Below are 14,637 nucleotides of genomic sequence, written 5' to 3' on the forward strand. Positions count from 1 at the left end.
ACATGTAGAATTTTCGAAGCCGACGCCGGCATCGCTTCTCGGCCTATTGGCTAAGATCAAAGTGTAGTATCTGTTCTTATCAGCTTAATATCTGATACGCACCTCATTGAGGTGCTTCGATATTAAACTGATTTTTGGACCTCGGCGAGATGTCAGGGGCTTGCTCCGCTCTCGCCACGGGTTGGCCTGGTATTGCAGTACCTCCAGGATCGGCCCATAATAAACAAACCAACAATAGACCTTTCCCCAAATGCCCTTCCCCATTGTTAACTTCCCTTTCCCATGCCTTACCGAGCTTGGGAGGGGGAGGGGTCGGGGTGGGGGTCCTGGGGCCAGGTGATTCAATTAAACTAAATATGTATCAGAAGCTAGGCAGATCAAGAACAGATACCGGTACAGTTGTGTGTGGGCATTAAATCAAGGCAAGAGTTTGGTCGAATAACCTCGTGTCCGAGCTCTGTCTGGCGCCTAAATGGCTTCCTGGCCGCAGACGACCTCCCTGGTGACGGGAAGCCCCTGTGACGATATCGATGACGTCACCGCAGCCAGGCAGCCACGTGTCCCTGGCGACAGTGGCGACAGTGACGTCAGTGAGGGCTCAAACTGGCCGTGCTCGACGTTCAGGGCCGAATTTGGCACTCGAACGGGGGGAGGGGGGGGGGGGGGCACCCGCCAGTCGAAAGAGCAGCGCCAGGCCTACATGAAACGCGTGTGAAAAGGTGGGCATGCTTGGAATAGTTCTCCGTCGGTTGCCGTTGGAAGATTCGCTTGGAAATAACTTGCTCACCGCCTCGATTGGCTTGTGTCGTTCCGCGCGGTGTTTGCGACCTACATTCAGACGCCCTAATCGGACGGACTCACCTCGAACTCCCAGGGCCCGCGAAGCCAGTCACACGCCCAGAACAGCTTGGCCACCGCGGGACGAGGCGCGTCCTTCGACTTTCTAAGGAACTACTGTGCTGGGGGGGACACTCCTCGCTCCACGGACAATTTGCCTTGTCGATTCCCGAGGACACTGGCACCTGCAACGTCGTCTGCTGCCATCTGGCGTTGACCAAATCAACTACGTCACACGCAGCCGAAACGTCACGGCTTGGACAATTCACGCCGTTTGCAACATGTAGAATTTTCGAAGCCGACGCCGGCATCGCTTCTCGGCCTATTGGCTAAGATCAAAGTGTAGTATCTGTTCTTATCCGAACCTGCCATATTCCACTGTTCAATTTCCTTCAAAAATATATTTTTTTCCCTCTTGTTTTCTTTTTCCTTCATTCTTTTTGCATTTTACATCTTGCATAGTTAGTTGTAAATATTGTAAATATATGTATATAGGGTATTAATTGAACGCACGCACAGAAATGTGAATTTTAAAACATAGTATAAAATTTTTTGGCGACTTAGATTAGCCCAGTTCCCAAGCAGGGGTCAGAATGAGACCAGATGGATGGTCTCGACCCTTTGCACTGGGCGCACATATGTATATACTTGCCATTGAGCACTATAGGCACATTGTTTTAAACATGAGTTATGAATTATGTTATTAATTTATGTTTTAAACCTTTATGGTTTATGTTATTATGTTATTATTTTATGTTAGTATGCCTTCAATTTACACTGGCACGTTTTATCCACATTGATTTAATCAGATAATTAAATGTTCCGTTTCTATTGGTGCTACAACAAAAATAATAAAATGTTAAATATCAAAATGCAATAAGTGGTGCCAATAGTTTTGAATATTCCGTACACGTATATACTTGGTGCTCACATGTTAATTAATTCTTCCATTGGTGCTAAAACAAAAAAAGTAAACAGTTAAGATTATAAAGTGAAAATTAGTTTCAATGGACATTATTTGGAAGGCGTATATGTATGTATGTTTTGTAAATACTAAGTCTGGGTTCACAGAGAGCGTAAGGGGAGTACTGTGGGGACGGCAACGGGCCGTTTCGGTGCCGGGGTCGGCGACACAAAGTATGACGTCGGTCTGGGCATCGGGACGGTTCGGGGGCGGCTTCGCAGTAGTCCCCCAATTCCATATGGAGTACTGTGGGATCGACGGGGCCGTCGCGACGCCGAGTGCTGTCTCGCCAATAGGGCTTTCAGCACGGGCGTCGGGACGGCACCGGACGGGCTCACAGTAAAATAATGAAAAATTTTAAACAAATAGATACATCTTTTGTAAAACCCCTGTATACAGTAATTGTAAATGAATAATTGTATATGCCCGTTTGGATACGTGAAATAAAAGATACCCACTGCGGGTTTATGCTGCAAAAAAAAAGTATCTGTTCTTATCAGCTTAATATCTGATACGCACCTCATTGAGGTGCTTCGATATTAAACTGATTTTTGGACCTCGGCGAGATGTCAGGGGCTTGCTCCGCTCTCGCCACGGGTTGGCCTGGTATTGCAGTACCTCCAGGATCGGCCCATAATAAACAAACCAACAATAGACCTTTCCCCAAATGCCCTTCCCCATTGTTAACTTCCCTTTCCCATGCCTTACCGAGCTTGGGAGGGGGAGGGGTCGGGGTGGGGGTCCTGGGGCCAGGTGATTCAATTAAACTAAATATGTATCAGAAGCTAGGCAGATCAAGAACAGATACCGGTACAGTTGTGTGTGGGCATTAAATCAAGGCAAGAGTTTGGTCGAATAACCTCGTGTCCGAGCTCTGTCTGGCGCCTAAATGGCTTCCTGGCCGCAGACGACCTCCCTGGTGACGGGAAGCCCCTGTGACGATATCGATGACGTCACCGCAGCCAGGCAGCCACGTGTCCCTGGCGACAGTGGCGACAGTGACGTCAGTGAGGGCTCAAACTGGCCGTGCTCGACGTTCAGGGCCGAATTTGGCACTCGAACGGGGGGAGGGGGGGGGGGGGGGCACCCGCCAGTCGAAAGAGCAGCGCCAGGCCTACATGAAACGCGTGTGAAAAGGTGGGCATGCTTGGAATAGTTCTCCGTCGGTTGCCGTTGGAAGATTCGCTTGGAAATAACTTGCTCACCGCCTCGATTGGCTTGTGTCGTTCCGCGCGGTGTTTGCGACCTACATTCAGACGCCCTAATCGGACGGACTCACCTCGAACTCCCAGGGCCCGCGAAGCCAGTCACACGCCCAGAACAGCTTGGCCACCGCGGGACGAGGCGCGTCCTTCGACTTTCTAAGGAACTACTGTGCTGGGGGGGACACTCCTCGCTCCACGGACAATTTGCCTTGTCGATTCCCGAGGACACTGGCACCTGCAACGTCGTCTGCTGCCATCTGGCGTTGACCAAATCAACTACGTCACACGCAGCCGAAACGTCACGGCTTGGACAATTCACGCCGTTTGCAACATGTAGAATTTTCGAAGCCGACGCCGGCATCGCTTCTCGGCCTATTGGCTAAGATCAAAGTGTAGTATCTGTTCTTATCCGAACCTGCCATATTCCACTGTTCAATTTCCTTCAAAAATATATTTTTTTCCCTCTTGTTTTCTTTTTCCTTCATTCTTTTTGCATTTTACATCTTGCATAGTTAGTTGTAAATATTGTAAATATATGTATATAGGGTATTAATTGAACGCACGCACAGAAATGTGAATTTTAAAACATAGTATAAAATTTTTTGGCGACTTAGATTAGCCCAGTTCCCAAGCAGGGGTCAGAATGAGACCAGATGGATGGTCTCGACCCTTTGCACTGGGCGCACATATGTATATACTTGCCATTGAGCACTATAGGCACATTGTTTTAAACATGAGTTATGAATTATGTTATTAATTTATGTTTTAAACCTTTATGGTTTATGTTATTATGTTATTATTTTATGTTAGTATGCCTTCAATTTACACTGGCACGTTTTATCCACATTGATTTAATCAGATAATTAAATGTTCCGTTTCTATTGGTGCTACAACAAAAATAATAAAATGTTAAATATCAAAATGCAATAAGTGGTGCCAATAGTTTTGAATATTCCGTACACGTATATACTTGGTGCTCACATGTTAATTAATTCTTCCATTGGTGCTAAAACAAAAAAAGTAAACAGTTAAGATTATAAAGTGAAAATTAGTTTCAATGGACATTATTTGGAAGGCGTATATGTATGTATGTTTTGTAAATACTAAGTCTGGGTTCACAGAGAGCGTAAGGGGAGTACTGTGGGGACGGCAACGGGCCGTTTCGGTGCCGGGGTCGGCGACACAAAGTATGACGTCGGTCTGGGCATCGGGACGGTTCGGGGGCGGCTTCGCAGTAGTCCCCCAATTCCATATGGAGTACTGTGGGATCGACGGGGCCGTCGCGACGCCGAGTGCTGTCTCGCCAATAGGGCTTTCAGCACGGGCGTCGGGACGGCACCGGACGGGCTCACAGTAAAATAATGAAAAATTTTAAACAAATAGATACATCTTTTGTAAAACCCCTGTATACAGTAATTGTAAATGAATAATTGTATATGCCCGTTTGGATACGTGAAATAAAAGATACCCACTGCGGGTTTATGCTGCAAAAAAAAAGTATCTGTTCTTATCAGCTTAATATCTGATACGCACCTCATTGAGGTGCTTCGATATTAAACTGATTTTTGGACCTCGGCGAGATGTCAGGGGCTTGCTCCGCTCTCGCCACGGGTTGGCCTGGTATTGCAGTACCTCCAGGATCGGCCCATAATAAACAAACCAACAATAGACCTTTCCCCAAATGCCCTTCCCCATTGTTAACTTCCCTTTCCCATGCCTTACCGAGCTTGGGAGGGGGAGGGGTCGGGGTGGGGGTCCTGGGGCCAGGTGATTCAATTAAACTAAATATGTATCAGAAGCTAGGCAGATCAAGAACAGATACCGGTACAGTTGTGTGTGGGCATTAAATCAAGGCAAGAGTTTGGTCGAATAACCTCGTGTCCGAGCTCTGTCTGGCGCCTAAATGGCTTCCTGGCCGCAGACGACCTCCCTGGTGACGGGAAGCCCCTGTGACGATATCGATGACGTCACCGCAGCCAGGCAGCCACGTGTCCCTGGCGACAGTGGCGACAGTGACGTCAGTGAGGGCTCAAACTGGCCGTGCTCGACGTTCAGGGCCGAATTTGGCACTCGAACGGGGGGAGGGGGGGGGGGGGGGCACCCGCCAGTCGAAAGAGCAGCGCCAGGCCTACATGAAACGCGTGTGAAAAGGTGGGCATGCTTGGAATAGTTCTCCGTCGGTTGCCGTTGGAAGATTCGCTTGGAAATAACTTGCTCACCGCCTCGATTGGCTTGTGTCGTTCCGCGCGGTGTTTGCGACCTACATTCAGACGCCCTAATCGGACGGACTCACCTCGAACTCCCAGGGCCCGCGAAGCCAGTCACACGCCCAGAACAGCTTGGCCACCGCGGGACGAGGCGCGTCCTTCGACTTTCTAAGGAACTACTGTGCTGGGGGGGACACTCCTCGCTCCACGGACAATTTGCCTTGTCGATTCCCGAGGACACTGGCACCTGCAACGTCGTCTGCTGCCATCTGGCGTTGACCAAATCAACTACGTCACACGCAGCCGAAACGTCACGGCTTGGACAATTCACGCCGTTTGCAACATGTAGAATTTTCGAAGCCGACGCCGGCATCGCTTCTCGGCCTATTGGCTAAGATCAAAGTGTAGTATCTGTTCTTATCCGAACCTGCCATATTCCACTGTTCAATTTCCTTCAAAAATATATTTTTTTCCCTCTTGTTTTCTTTTTCCTTCATTCTTTTTGCATTTTACATCTTGCATAGTTAGTTGTAAATATTGTAAATATATGTATATAGGGTATTAATTGAACGCACGCACAGAAATGTGAATTTTAAAACATAGTATAAAATTTTTTGGCGACTTAGATTAGCCCAGTTCCCAAGCAGGGGTCAGAATGAGACCAGATGGATGGTCTCGACCCTTTGCACTGGGCGCACATATGTATATACTTGCCATTGAGCACTATAGGCACATTGTTTTAAACATGAGTTATGAATTATGTTATTAATTTATGTTTTAAACCTTTATGGTTTATGTTATTATGTTATTATTTTATGTTAGTATGCCTTCAATTTACACTGGCACGTTTTATCCACATTGATTTAATCAGATAATTAAATGTTCCGTTTCTATTGGTGCTACAACAAAAATAATAAAATGTTAAATATCAAAATGCAATAAGTGGTGCCAATAGTTTTGAATATTCCGTACACGTATATACTTGGTGCTCACATGTTAATTAATTCTTCCATTGGTGCTAAAACAAAAAAAGTAAACAGTTAAGATTATAAAGTGAAAATTAGTTTCAATGGACATTATTTGGAAGGCGTATATGTATGTATGTTTTGTAAATACTAAGTCTGGGTTCACAGAGAGCGTAAGGGGAGTACTGTGGGGACGGCAACGGGCCGTTTCGGTGCCGGGGTCGGCGACACAAAGTATGACGTCGGTCTGGGCATCGGGACGGTTCGGGGGCGGCTTCGCAGTAGTCCCCCAATTCCATATGGAGTACTGTGGGATCGACGGGGCCGTCGCGACGCCGAGTGCTGTCTCGCCAATAGGGCTTTCAGCACGGGCGTCGGGACGGCACCGGACGGGCTCACAGTAAAATAATGAAAAATTTTAAACAAATAGATACATCTTTTGTAAAACCCCTGTATACAGTAATTGTAAATGAATAATTGTATATGCCCGTTTGGATACGTGAAATAAAAGATACCCACTGCGGGTTTATGCTGCAAAAAAAAAGTATCTGTTCTTATCAGCTTAATATCTGATACGCACCTCATTGAGGTGCTTCGATATTAAACTGATTTTTGGACCTCGGCGAGATGTCAGGGGCTTGCTCCGCTCTCGCCACGGGTTGGCCTGGTATTGCAGTACCTCCAGGATCGGCCCATAATAAACAAACCAACAATAGACCTTTCCCCAAATGCCCTTCCCCATTGTTAACTTCCCTTTCCCATGCCTTACCGAGCTTGGGAGGGGGAGGGGTCGGGGTGGGGGTCCTGGGGCCAGGTGATTCAATTAAACTAAATATGTATCAGAAGCTAGGCAGATCAAGAACAGATACCGGTACAGTTGTGTGTGGGCATTAAATCAAGGCAAGAGTTTGGTCGAATAACCTCGTGTCCGAGCTCTGTCTGGCGCCTAAATGGCTTCCTGGCCGCAGACGACCTCCCTGGTGACGGGAAGCCCCTGTGACGATATCGATGACGTCACCGCAGCCAGGCAGCCACGTGTCCCTGGCGACAGTGGCGACAGTGACGTCAGTGAGGGCTCAAACTGGCCGTGCTCGACGTTCAGGGCCGAATTTGGCACTCGAACGGGGGGAGGGGGGGGGGGGGGGCACCCGCCAGTCGAAAGAGCAGCGCCAGGCCTACATGAAACGCGTGTGAAAAGGTGGGCATGCTTGGAATAGTTCTCCGTCGGTTGCCGTTGGAAGATTCGCTTGGAAATAACTTGCTCACCGCCTCGATTGGCTTGTGTCGTTCCGCGCGGTGTTTGCGACCTACATTCAGACGCCCTAATCGGACGGACTCACCTCGAACTCCCAGGGCCCGCGAAGCCAGTCACACGCCCAGAACAGCTTGGCCACCGCGGGACGAGGCGCGTCCTTCGACTTTCTAAGGAACTACTGTGCTGGGGGGGACACTCCTCGCTCCACGGACAATTTGCCTTGTCGATTCCCGAGGACACTGGCACCTGCAACGTCGTCTGCTGCCATCTGGCGTTGACCAAATCAACTACGTCACACGCAGCCGAAACGTCACGGCTTGGACAATTCACGCCGTTTGCAACATGTAGAATTTTCGAAGCCGACGCCGGCATCGCTTCTCGGCCTATTGGCTAAGATCAAAGTGTAGTATCTGTTCTTATCCGAACCTGCCATATTCCACTGTTCAATTTCCTTCAAAAATATATTTTTTTCCCTCTTGTTTTCTTTTTCCTTCATTCTTTTTGCATTTTACATCTTGCATAGTTAGTTGTAAATATTGTAAATATATGTATATAGGGTATTAATTGAACGCACGCACAGAAATGTGAATTTTAAAACATAGTATAAAATTTTTTGGCGACTTAGATTAGCCCAGTTCCCAAGCAGGGGTCAGAATGAGACCAGATGGATGGTCTCGACCCTTTGCACTGGGCGCACATATGTATATACTTGCCATTGAGCACTATAGGCACATTGTTTTAAACATGAGTTATGAATTATGTTATTAATTTATGTTTTAAACCTTTATGGTTTATGTTATTATGTTATTATTTTATGTTAGTATGCCTTCAATTTACACTGGCACGTTTTATCCACATTGATTTAATCAGATAATTAAATGTTCCGTTTCTATTGGTGCTACAACAAAAATAATAAAATGTTAAATATCAAAATGCAATAAGTGGTGCCAATAGTTTTGAATATTCCGTACACGTATATACTTGGTGCTCACATGTTAATTAATTCTTCCATTGGTGCTAAAACAAAAAAAGTAAACAGTTAAGATTATAAAGTGAAAATTAGTTTCAATGGACATTATTTGGAAGGCGTATATGTATGTATGTTTTGTAAATACTAAGTCTGGGTTCACAGAGAGCGTAAGGGGAGTACTGTGGGGACGGCAACGGGCCGTTTCGGTGCCGGGGTCGGCGACACAAAGTATGACGTCGGTCTGGGCATCGGGACGGTTCGGGGGCGGCTTCGCAGTAGTCCCCCAATTCCATATGGAGTACTGTGGGATCGACGGGGCCGTCGCGACGCCGAGTGCTGTCTCGCCAATAGGGCTTTCAGCACGGGCGTCGGGACGGCACCGGACGGGCTCACAGTAAAATAATGAAAAATTTTAAACAAATAGATACATCTTTTGTAAAACCCCTGTATACAGTAATTGTAAATGAATAATTGTATATGCCCGTTTGGATACGTGAAATAAAAGATACCCACTGCGGGTTTATGCTGCAAAAAAAAAGTATCTGTTCTTATCAGCTTAATATCTGATACGCACCTCATTGAGGTGCTTCGATATTAAACTGATTTTTGGACCTCGGCGAGATGTCAGGGGCTTGCTCCGCTCTCGCCACGGGTTGGCCTGGTATTGCAGTACCTCCAGGATCGGCCCATAATAAACAAACCAACAATAGACCTTTCCCCAAATGCCCTTCCCCATTGTTAACTTCCCTTTCCCATGCCTTACCGAGCTTGGGAGGGGGAGGGGTCGGGGTGGGGGTCCTGGGGCCAGGTGATTCAATTAAACTAAATATGTATCAGAAGCTAGGCAGATCAAGAACAGATACCGGTACAGTTGTGTGTGGGCATTAAATCAAGGCAAGAGTTTGGTCGAATAACCTCGTGTCCGAGCTCTGTCTGGCGCCTAAATGGCTTCCTGGCCGCAGACGACCTCCCTGGTGACGGGAAGCCCCTGTGACGATATCGATGACGTCACCGCAGCCAGGCAGCCACGTGTCCCTGGCGACAGTGGCGACAGTGACGTCAGTGAGGGCTCAAACTGGCCGTGCTCGACGTTCAGGGCCGAATTTGGCACTCGAACGGGGGGAGGGGGGGGGGGGGGGGGCACCCGCCAGTCGAAAGAGCAGCGCCAGGCCTACATGAAACGCGTGTGAAAAGGTGGGCATGCTTGGAATAGTTCTCCGTCGGTTGCCGTTGGAAGATTCGCTTGGAAATAACTTGCTCACCGCCTCGATTGGCTTGTGTCGTTCCGCGCGGTGTTTGCGACCTACATTCAGACGCCCTAATCGGACGGACTCACCTCGAACTCCCAGGGCCCGCGAAGCCAGTCACACGCCCAGAACAGCTTGGCCACCGCGGGACGAGGCGCGTCCTTCGACTTTCTAAGGAACTACTGTGCTGGGGGGGACACTCCTCGCTCCACGGACAATTTGCCTTGTCGATTCCCGAGGACACTGGCACCTGCAACGTCGTCTGCTGCCATCTGGCGTTGACCAAATCAACTACGTCACACGCAGCCGAAACGTCACGGCTTGGACAATTCACGCCGTTTGCAACATGTAGAATTTTCGAAGCCGACGCCGGCATCGCTTCTCGGCCTATTGGCTAAGATCAAAGTGTAGTATCTGTTCTTATCTGTTTACTCCAAGTTTACTCCAAGTCAGGTCGGGGAGCAGCACGTGCCATATTCGTTTATTTATTTCGTTGATTTCGTTGATTTCGTTTAGCACTATGTGACGTTTTACAGCACCGATTCCGTTTTAGTTGGACCTTTTGTGAACAATTCGTTTTATTCAGTTGGCTGGAGCCTTTGTGTGGACCGAGTTTTAAGCCTTTGTGTTTCTGCACCAATTATTTCAACTTGCCAACGCCTAGGGTGTACATACACTGTACATACACTGTAAATAACGTTTTAAGTCATGGCGTCGACGTATGCCGGCGCCGTGGCATATCAAGATGGGGCCTATGAGGCAGAAGTTATTGAAGTCATTAATAGAAGCGATAGGTCGGTTGACTATAGAACTAATAAGGACGATGGTGAAATTAAACAGTACAAGATTGTGAAGGCATTGGTAGAAAGGGGAATCCCCATAGAAAGTATAAAAACAGTGATGAAAGTAAGCCAAGGGCACTTTAGTGTGAGATTCGAGAAGGGGGACCCCCAAATGGAGGAAGCCCCTGCAGTGTTAGAAGTAGACGGGGTAGGGTTATGGATGGAAAAGGCCATTGACTTTGAGGTTAAGAGATTCCACACTAGTCGCTATGTAAAAATCCATAACTATCCGGGAGAGTGTGATGTAGAATGGGTGAGGGAAGGGTTGCAAAAATACGGACTGGTGAAGGCAGTAAAGAGGGAGATGTTAAGAGAATACGGGACGGTTGAAAGTGGAACTGTGACGGCTATAATGAATGTGGGGGCAAAGGTCCCCAAGGTGATATACATCAAAGGAAACCGATTCCGAACATGGTACAGGGGACAAGAAGATGAGCTAAGGGGTGAATCCACGTGTTATAGATGTAGGAGAAAGGGGCACTATCGATATGAATGCACAGAACTGTTAGGAGTAGGAGAGGAGCAGAGTGAGAAGGAAGAGAGACGGGTGAAAAGTGTGGTGAGGAGTGTGGAAAAGGAAGGAGAGAGAAGCATGGTGAACAACGAGAAGGAGTCGATTGACGGGAAAGAAGAGAACGTAGCTGGCAGGTCTGAGGAGTTGGGAGTGTGTGTCGAAGATGGCGAGACGGAGAAGGGTGACGGGGAAGGAAATGGAGGCGCGGGAGAAACGAATGTCGTGAAACCGGGAGAATGGAAGAAAGTGGTGAAGAATAGGAGGAGAGGGGAAGAGTCGGTGTGGGATACGCCCACAGAAGTGCAAGATAGGTTGAGAACAGCAAAAGAAGTGTTAGAAGACAGTGACAATGAAGTAAGGGACTTATCGAGACCCCTAAGCATCGATTTAGATTCACCAACGAATGTGGAAAGAATTTTGAAGGGTTTTGCGGGTAGCAGGCCGACTACTCCCGACGGGGATGCAGAGCGGCGTGAGGGCACTGCCAAGAGGGGCAATGATAGGGTAGAAAAAAGCCCAGAAGACCGATCTGTTAAAGATCAAACTACACCGGTGGTCAAAAAGCCCAACTTGGGGGTGCCACCACGCCCGAGGCGTAGCCCGCCAGGGAGGGGTCGGAATGTGCCTGCAAAACCCTTCAAACATTAACTTAATGGATCCTCTCTTTATTTTCATCTGTATATTAATGGCGGTAACTGTGGTCTCAATGAATGTGAACGGGTTATATGAAAAAAGGACGAGTGTTTTAAATAAAATAGTAAGGTTAAAGTGTGATGTGGCATGTATACAGGAAGTGCATGTGGTGCCGGACAATTTGGGACCATGGATTAATCGGAACTACGGACTTCATTTCTATAGCAGTAGCCAGGCCCATGCAGGCGCGGCCATCATTACCAGAACTGCTGTAGAAAGGGAGTTTGTAGTTCCAGGGGGGTTAGAGGGGAGAATATGCCATGTGCGCCTGGGGTCCGGCACGCATGTTCTCTCTGTATACATGCCCACACAGAATCCAATTAAAAACCACGATAAAGCTATAATCTTCTGTCAAAAGCTAAAAGAGTATGTGAGGAAATTTAGGGGGGAACAGTGGATTTTAGGGGGGGACTTTAATTTTGCTTCGGGAAGGAACGATAGAGGGACGGGGACTTTGTTACCAGGGGACATCTTGTATAAAAAGCTTTGGCAGGAGATTATAGATTTATTAAATATTAAAGATGCATTTAGGGATTTAAATCCCACGGTAGATAGTTTCACTTTTTATAGAGGCCAAACTAGGTCCAGAATTGACCGTATTTATACGAATTTAAAGGTAGGTAAGGTAGATCATGTCCCACTGGTTTTTACAGACCATTACGGTGTGTTGGGTGCGGTAGAAAGTACAGGGAAGAAGAAAATGGGAAAGGGATTTTGGAAAATTAATAATAGCCTATTAGGGGAAGAGGGGACAGTAAGGGAGGTAACACAGTTTTGGAAGGGTTGGCAAAAAAGGAAGGGAAATTTTGGGTGTCCAATAGAGTGGTGGGAGAAGGGGAAACAAAAGTTACAGGGGATCTTCAAAAGGAATGGTAAGAGGGTGAACAGGGAGAGAGGGGAAGGTATTTTAGCTTTGGAGAGGGAGGTGGACTTTTTGGGGAAGGAGAGGGACAGAGGGGTGGACATTACAAGGCGGTGGGGGGAAGTAAGAGGGGAATTGAGCAAATTGGAAATGGCAGATTTGGAGGGGGCAAAAGTGAGGGCGGGGGCAAAATTCATAGAGGAGAGGGAAGCACCGACCACTGATTTTTTCAAGGTAGAAGTGAGGACAAAGACAGTTATTGATCAGTTAAAGGATGAAAATGGAAAGGTTTTAGAAGAACAAGATGAAATTTTAAAAGAGGTACAAAGGTTTTACGAGAATTTATATAGGAAAGGTGATACGGTAAAGGTGGCTAGGGACAGGTTCGCATCAAAAATCCATAAGAAACTAACTGGGGAACAACAAAATAAATTGGAGGGTTTGTTATCTACAGGGGAGGTTTTGAGGGAATTAAAAAATATGAAGGCGGGAAAATCACCGGGGATTGATGGGTTAGGAAAAGAGTTTTATTTGTATTACTGGGAGCTATTGGGGGACGATTTGGTAGAGACTATAAATAATGTATTTTTACGGGAAAAACTGGGGGGAACGATGAAAACGGCAGTGATATCTATTTTGTTCAAAAAAGGGGATCCGAGGGATATTAAAAATTATAGACCTGTAAGTTTGCTAACGGTAGATTATAAGATTATCACCAAAGTTTTAAAGTCGAGACTGTCGGGGGTCATGGGCGACCTGGTGCACCCTGATCAGGCATGCGGAGTCCCCAAAAGATCAATCAATGATCAACTGTTCAATATTCAAACCGTCATCGAACATGCGGCGGACTCCGGGGGTGCACTGGTGGCCGTTGACCTCCGAAAAGCCTTCGATTTAGTATCTCATGAATGGCTATTTCAATGTTTAGAGACCATGAGGTTTGGCCGAAATTTTATGAGATGGATGAGGGTGCTGTATGATGCGCCGGAGAGTAGGGTGCTGGTGAATGGATTCCTGTCAGGGACATTCAGGGTGGGCAGATCAGTTAGACAGGGCTGCAGTCTGTCCCCGCTGCTGTTTGTACTCTGCCAGGAGCCGCTCGCCTGCGCCGTGCGCTCCGACGAACGGGTGCGGGGCATTAAGCTGCCTAACGTAAAACAAGAGGTTAAAAACATTGCCTTTGCGGATGATGCCACGCACCCGATTGCAGCACCCTGTATACGAGCTCTATTCTCCATATACAATGATTTCGGCCAAGCCTCGGGGTCTGATATAAATATATCAAAGACAGAAATATTATTGTTAGGCGGTTTTTCGCACCAAAACATCCCTATAGAGTACAGGAAATATATAGTGAAAATTTCAAACATTTTGGGGATACCCTGGAACAAGGCAGGGCCTTGTGGGAAGACATATTGGAAGAAAATCATGGAAAAAGTGGGGAAAACAATAAAGTTATGGGAAAATAGACACCTGTCCTTTATAGGGAAAGTTTTGGTGATAAAAACCGTCCTCGTTTCTAAATTATGGTACGGAGCGAGAATTATGAAATTGCCAATGAAATATTGTACCGGGTTTGTGAAATTATTGTTTAAATTTTTATGGTCAAACAAAATGGAATTGATTAAAAGAAGCACTATGGTGCAGGCAATTGAAGATGGAGGGGTAGGGATGCCGCATGTAGCCAGTAAATGTCGGGCCCTGTTCATGGAAAGGTTAAAAAGACTCTACCACGTACAAGACGAGGGGGTCACACAGCCATGGATAGGGTACGGCATTTACAAAGCGGGCATAACACTGCGGCATCACTGCCCCGAAATTGCCAAAAATACTTATATGCACAGAGTTATTGGTAGACACGGTGTGTGGGAAGAGGTTTTATACCAGTGTAAAGCGGCAAAGTTGGGTATGGGTAGGTCACAATGGGTTAAAATCACAGCTGCTGCTTTATATGAGAAAATTATGAAAAATGGGGTTCAAATCCCACATACCGTGTGTACCAAAATGTATAATATCAACTGGAAAAAGATATGGAAAAACATATGGCACAACAAAATTTTATATAATAATGAGAAA

General features: G+C 46.9%; 6 non-coding genes and 4 pseudogenes across 6 annotated transcripts; all 10 read left to right on the forward strand.

Moving 5' to 3' along the window:
• Positions 1 to 30: 30 nt before the first annotated feature.
• Positions 31 to 223, forward strand: LOC135491913 (U2 spliceosomal RNA). The gene has a single exon (XR_010447991.1). It is a non-coding gene; the product is annotated as a U2 spliceosomal RNA (small nuclear RNA).
• A 923-nt stretch (positions 224 to 1,146) lies between these two features.
• LOC135491834 (U2 spliceosomal RNA) lies at positions 1,147 to 1,253 on the forward strand (annotated as a pseudogene).
• Positions 1,254 to 2,251: 998 nt separating this feature from the next.
• LOC135491782 (U2 spliceosomal RNA) lies at positions 2,252 to 2,441 on the forward strand. The gene has a single exon (XR_010447897.1). It is a non-coding gene; the product is annotated as a U2 spliceosomal RNA (small nuclear RNA).
• A 924-nt stretch (positions 2,442 to 3,365) lies between these two features.
• On the forward strand, positions 3,366 to 3,472 carry LOC135491835 (U2 spliceosomal RNA; annotated as a pseudogene).
• Positions 3,473 to 4,470: 998 nt separating this feature from the next.
• Positions 4,471 to 4,660, forward strand: LOC135491785 (U2 spliceosomal RNA). Its single transcript, XR_010447898.1, has one exon. It is a non-coding gene; the product is annotated as a U2 spliceosomal RNA (small nuclear RNA).
• Positions 4,661 to 5,584: 924 nt separating this feature from the next.
• On the forward strand, positions 5,585 to 5,691 carry LOC135491837 (U2 spliceosomal RNA; annotated as a pseudogene).
• A 998-nt stretch (positions 5,692 to 6,689) lies between these two features.
• On the forward strand, positions 6,690 to 6,879 carry LOC135491786 (U2 spliceosomal RNA). The gene has a single exon (XR_010447899.1). It is a non-coding gene; the product is annotated as a U2 spliceosomal RNA (small nuclear RNA).
• A 924-nt stretch (positions 6,880 to 7,803) lies between these two features.
• Positions 7,804 to 7,910, forward strand: LOC135491839 (U2 spliceosomal RNA; annotated as a pseudogene).
• Positions 7,911 to 8,908: 998 nt separating this feature from the next.
• Positions 8,909 to 9,098, forward strand: LOC135491787 (U2 spliceosomal RNA). Its single transcript, XR_010447900.1, has one exon. It is a non-coding gene; the product is annotated as a U2 spliceosomal RNA (small nuclear RNA).
• A 926-nt stretch (positions 9,099 to 10,024) lies between these two features.
• LOC135491827 (U2 spliceosomal RNA) lies at positions 10,025 to 10,214 on the forward strand. The gene has a single exon (XR_010447932.1). It is a non-coding gene; the product is annotated as a U2 spliceosomal RNA (small nuclear RNA).
• Positions 10,215 to 14,637: the final 4,423 nt, after the last annotated feature.

Source organism: Lineus longissimus, chromosome 7, assembly GCF_910592395.1.
Source record: "Lineus longissimus chromosome 7, tnLinLong1.2, whole genome shotgun sequence".
Lineage (NCBI taxonomy): Eukaryota > Metazoa > Nemertea > Pilidiophora > Heteronemertea > Lineidae > Lineus > Lineus longissimus.